Source organism: Triticum dicoccoides, chromosome 7A (assembly GCF_002162155.2).
Source record: "Triticum dicoccoides isolate Atlit2015 ecotype Zavitan chromosome 7A, WEW_v2.0, whole genome shotgun sequence".
Taxonomy (NCBI): domain Eukaryota; kingdom Viridiplantae; phylum Streptophyta; class Magnoliopsida; order Poales; family Poaceae; genus Triticum; species Triticum dicoccoides.
This window is the reverse complement of record NC_041392.1, coordinates 695,766,690-695,772,156: the sequence shown is the minus strand read 5'-3', so window position 1 is coordinate 695,772,156 and position 5,467 is coordinate 695,766,690. Positions and strand designations below refer to the sequence as shown.

Genomic DNA, 5,467 nt, shown 5'->3' with positions numbered 1-5,467 from the left:
GGTTCTCTGAGCTCGCCGTGGAGCTGGTGCTAGCACGCGCTAGTAGCTAGCTAGCACCCAGCTATTGCGGCGCGTGGCGGCGGACGCGAGGGGCGCCATGGTGGACGTGGCGGCGGGTGTGGGGGTGCGGCGGCGTGCATGGGGAGCGACGAGGTCGCGAGGGGCTTGATGCGTTAGTCGTTGATACGTGGGCCAGGGGCGGACACGAGGGAATGATAGAGGATGAGGAGAGCGTCCGTCTTTGTCCATGCAGACGCATTAATGGCCCAACTTTGGTGTACATTTAAGGTTGGACCGGACTGAAAAGGACACGAACAACTTTGTTTATTTAAGTACTTCATTTGGGCCATGTTTCGACTCAAATGGATGTCGGCGGATAATTTATAGTCGAGCGTTGGAGTTGGCCTGAAGACATTGGCCAACATGCTAAATGATGGGCAGAAGAATATAGTGGGACGCTTTAATCTCCCCTACTATTAAACAATCAAACAAGAACTTTCTTACGTACACCCCAACAAACGTACACAGACACATCACCACCACAGGATGAAGCCCACACGACCCAACCTAACAGCCATCATTAATTTATTCGAGATCTGGTGTGCGCTTAGCAGTTTACATGGACTGACCGTACTCCACCAGATGAAAATATGAAACTCTCCATCCCACCTCCGCAACCCCTCAAATCACGCTAATCTTATCATCTAATAAATTTGAAAAAAAGCAATCTAAACCTAATCGTCTCCCTCGCCCCTCTCCTGCCTTTCCTCGCCACCGCCCCAAAGGAAGCTCAGCAGCCCCGTCGGCTCCCGGCACGGCGGCCTCGATCCCTGCATCGCATCGTCGCCTTCCTGGACGGTTCCCTCGCGGCCATGGACCGCGTTGACACCTCCCTGCCGGCTCCCTTGCCACCCTGCACCGCACCGTCGAGTGGGTGGCCGCTCCTCCTTTCACCTACAATCAAATATTCACAGATTTGTCAGGCTACAACAAGATTATTATGCAGCAATTTGCCTGAGTTTTGAAGCAGCAGACAGCCCATCAGATCGGCTAGGTATGATTTCCACGGCCAATGGAAACCCACCTGGTCGCTCAATTAGATCTGCCTGAGTCGCGGGTGCCCTGCGCGATGACGACAACTTTGTGTTGTTCCGTGCTGACGACACAGTCGTATGGTGGACGTTCGAGTCCCCGACGGATACATGGTCAACGGGAAAGACTTCGTGCCTACGGCTTAGCTCTTCTCCGGCGTTTCCGATACCAACAAGGCCGACGGGAAGTACCGGCTCGCCAACCAGCAACAGGACGGCAAGACCTGGTGGCGCAAGGGCGGAACGTGTTCCCGCTGGTCCTGTTCAAGGGTGTTGAGCATATCGGCGTCATCGGATATTGTCTCCAGGTTCAGTCCCAGCTTCGCTTTGCTCCCTCACTGCAGAATTTCTCTCCTATATCTGTCTGAGATTTACCATGCCTGTCTACTCTACTTCTATTCTACTGAATACTATTCTTGGATAAACACATTAATCAGTGTGGTTAGATGGAGTGACCGATTTCACAAAAAATTGTCATGTTCTGCTACTTGGATTCACAGTCTACAGGTGTGCTGGCTCTAACAGAGTTTTCTCATGGTGTTTTTGAACAGTCCTGAGAGACTCTTCGGCTAACCCTACTGTGTGGAGCGGTGATTGAACTGGGACCAGAACCTGAGGAAACAAATATTGTAGTATGTTAATGATTATATATGCACAATATCGTACCGGTGTTCCTGCCATTGAATACTTCTTGTGTACTATGTTTGAGAATTTTTTCTATTAGCACCAAGGAAAAAAGTGGCACTATGGGTTGCTACTTACATAACAGAGGGGAACGTGCAACCAACCTGTGAGGCCACTTAATGTGTCACAGAAGAATCAAACCTGGAAAGCACAATGATGACAGAGAAGGAATCACCGGAAGCACTAAAATACAATGAAAAAGACTAATGCGATAAGCAGTTTCACGGCTGGAAGCATATAATCTGAACTGTTTTTCAGCTCAAAGCATTGGAAGCATCAAATATTGTACTTATTTTTCTCCTACAACCATCCTGTTTATGGCTCATAACTAAATCTTTCAAGTACAACAACCGTGATTGGGAATAGTAAGATCCTGATTGTGACAGCTGCATATGGCATCCTCTCGGTGTAACGACTTAAGGACTCCATTTCAGGACCTAACCAACATCAGCAATTCAGGTATCTGAACTGTTTTTCAGCTCAAAGCATTGAAAACACCAAATCATTGTACATATTTTCTCCTGCCACCATCCTGTTTATGGCTCAAGTAAATCTTTCATGTACAACAACCATGATTGGGAACACTAAGATCCTGATTGAGACAGTTGCATATAGCATCCTCTCAGCCTAACGAATTTGGAACTCCATTTGTGTGTAAAAAAATGTTACTATACTGACATTGGTGGTATAGGCATAAATGCTGATGTGATGACGTCTGATCAGGCTCCATACATGATCCAAATTCCTTCAATGCAAACCGGACATTTTGTAACAAGGAAAATGTAAATAATTACGATCAGCGTGACGACTTAGGGACCCCATTTGAGGACCTATTCAACATCACCAACTCAGGTAAGTAACTTAAATATATCACCAACTCGAGCCTAGGTAAAGATTTCGTGCACGCAGGCCAAATGGCAGGTCCTAAAGAGTTGAAGAGACAAAGGGAAAGGGAGAGGTATACACTAAACAGGGCTCATAAGAAAGCTACATCTACTATTCTTAATGCAGAACACATCCCATCTAGGACACCCGCGGCAATATCACCTGGTTTGTCCATTATATTCTGTTCTTTACATATGATCGAGCAATCAGAAGTATAATTAAATATATGATCAGGTGATTTCTTCTGCCAGATTTTCACACCGCCGAGAGGCCACTGCGCAATCTGCTGTCACCCAACTACGATACACACCAGGTGTTGAAGGTGATGTTCGTTCTAACCTTAGAATATATTCATTTGTGTGTGAATAAATGTCGATGTACAAACATTGGTGATGTAGGCATACCTGTTGATGTGATGACAGCAGATCAGACTCCATTTTGTAAAAATAAAAGATGTGCATAATGAAGCCTCTGGTAGCAGATTCTTTGCAATGTTTTGGGTTGCAATCGCTACTTGAATCCTTAAACTGCATCTTGGGTAACAGAGCATGCCAGGTTGAACAACTAAGCACCACAAATAAAGACAGGGAAGCCAGTAAAAGAGTAAATAAAACATTAGAAGAAATTATGCAAAATTTGATATCACAATAACCACAGGAGCGTCCTTTTCATGTAAAGACCAAGTATTCTTTTTTCCTTTTTGTTCTGACACAAGGATAAGCCACGAGATGTATAAAAAAGAAAACATCCTATTCTTTCTGAGCACCCCAAGTACAAAACTATGTGCCTCATCAGGAGAGCTGAAATTCATGAGAAAATATCTCGATTTTCTAAGATAATCATCTCATGAGAGTTGAGGTAGTTACCAAAAATCTTCATTGTACAACCGTACAGCTTGATCTCCAAAAGTTCAAAGCATGGTTGGCAACGCCGGTAATTTTGGTTGATGAGTACTATCATTAGCCCCTGCATTCCTCAAGCTTCTGCTGCAGCCTGACGTTGTGCTTTAACTACAGAGTAATGGCAAGATATGTTAAAACACAACAAATGATAGGTACACACTTAAAATAAATTTAAGTGTGCATTCCTGATGTGCGTTACCAGAAACCTAAATGGTAAAAACTCTCAAAATATCAACCAGATCCTGAATCTCACAATTTAGTAAAATAAGACTAGAATTTCATTCCAACTTCAATTGACAAATGATAGGTACACAAAAACTATGAGTACTAATTAAGAAGCTGACATCCAATTGCGACTACCTGAGTCCGTCAAGTACCTGGAGCAGCCGAGCAGTAGGCGAGCTGCGAGCGCCTACTCGGAGCGAGTGTGGGAGCCAAGCACGGGGGCCAACAATGACGGCGGGCACGTAGACGCACTGGATCTCGGTCCGCTATGATATTCCCGCTCCCACATCGTCTCCAGCATGCCCCTCTAGCTCCCGTCTAGATCTACGCTGGGACATGGGGATGGCAGCGGCAGAGTTTATCTAGGCAAGACCGGCGGGGTTGCTGGCGAGGCGAGGCCGTCGTGCGGCGAGGAGGCGGCGGGTCGAGGCAGAGGGGAGGAGGAGGAGGCGTCGGGCGACATCGTGGCAGCAGAGAGGCGGCGTCGTGCGACGGTGCGGCCACCATGGAATGGGGACTAGTGGGGAGAGAGTGAAGGGATAAGTGTCTGCGTGTCTCTTCTTTTTCTTTTTTTTTCTTTTTTGATCGAAGCCTTTTTGGTCAAGTACTAATAAGCATAGGCGTTCCTCTAAGAAAATATAAACGTTGTCCAGGTCAGTTTTTCTGAGAGCCCAAGTCATTTTCTTTATCAATAGCCGTTTTGGTCATTTGGTTTATATTAGCATCGGATGTTGTCAAAAACATATTGGGCGTGTCCGATTTGACTGTGTGGGTGCAATGTTTTTATATGTCACAAGGATTTAGAAAAATGTCCAGTCATAATCATTTTGATAGCTATTGAGATCTTTATTGATATTTGTTATTGAACATATCAAAAAATTGTAATCATGTAAGTCATCTTGTGGTCTTTGGATGTTAAATTTCATGGAGTACTTCATGAGAGATATTGTGTCCGACAATCCGGAACAGGTATATTTTGCTTCATATTATGAAAGTTATTATTTTGTGGTGTGTCAGTATTTCAAAAAAGTCTTATCACTACTTGACTTTATGTTCACATGACACGTTTTAGAAAAAAATAGTCGGCATTTTACTCGACTTGGAATTCAATGATGATGATATGAGAAATCAAGACTTGAAAACTTGAGATATTCTTGGGCTATGTTTGTTGTTCGTCTTGGATCAAGATTAAGATCTAAAATGTTTTAATCATAGATATGATACGTGTGTTGCACGTGCACACTTACTATGTATCAAAAGATTGATGTAGTTACACAAAGTCATGGTAGCACAAGTTGTATCTATAGATTATGATACATAGTGATGCATCTTTGTGAGGTTAATTGTATGCCCCATTTATTAATGCTTCTACGGTTTCTGATTTAGTGGTTTACACTGAAGGTGCATAGCATCAATATGATTAGACTTAAGATATAAGGAGAAATAATGGTTAAATACGAAAGTTAAATACACATGGTTTGTCGTTTCCGTAAAGGACGGAGTTATGATGATAAATGAAATATGCTCAAAGTCTAACTTACTTTCAAATTTTGATGTATATGGATCCAGAGTTGATGGCCAAGATGTTGTCTATGTGTGTTACTTAAGTGTGAATCTCTGGGACAAAATTGACTAACATACTATTGTATGTAACGTGTTCTTGTTTAGTCCATTTCAAAA

The 5,467-nt window shown here is 43.7% G+C and overlaps 1 long non-coding RNA gene across 5 annotated transcripts; it reads right to left on the bottom strand.

Annotated features, from left to right (window-relative positions):
- Positions 1 to 476: 476 nt before the first annotated feature.
- LOC119332258 lies at positions 477 to 4,352 on the bottom strand. 5 transcript variants are annotated; one of them, XR_005160875.1, is made up of 3 exons: positions 3,940 to 4,352; positions 1,085 to 3,670; positions 477 to 954 (listed from the first exon to the last, which is right to left on the bottom strand). It is a non-coding gene; the product is annotated as an uncharacterized LOC119332258 (long non-coding RNA). The 5 variants fall into 5 exon arrangements; XR_005160877.1 differs by having other exon boundaries at positions 477 to 1,703; positions 1,854 to 3,670; XR_005160879.1 differs by having other exon boundaries at positions 477 to 1,916; positions 3,000 to 3,670.
- Between the last annotated feature and the right edge of the window lie 1,115 nt (positions 4,353 to 5,467).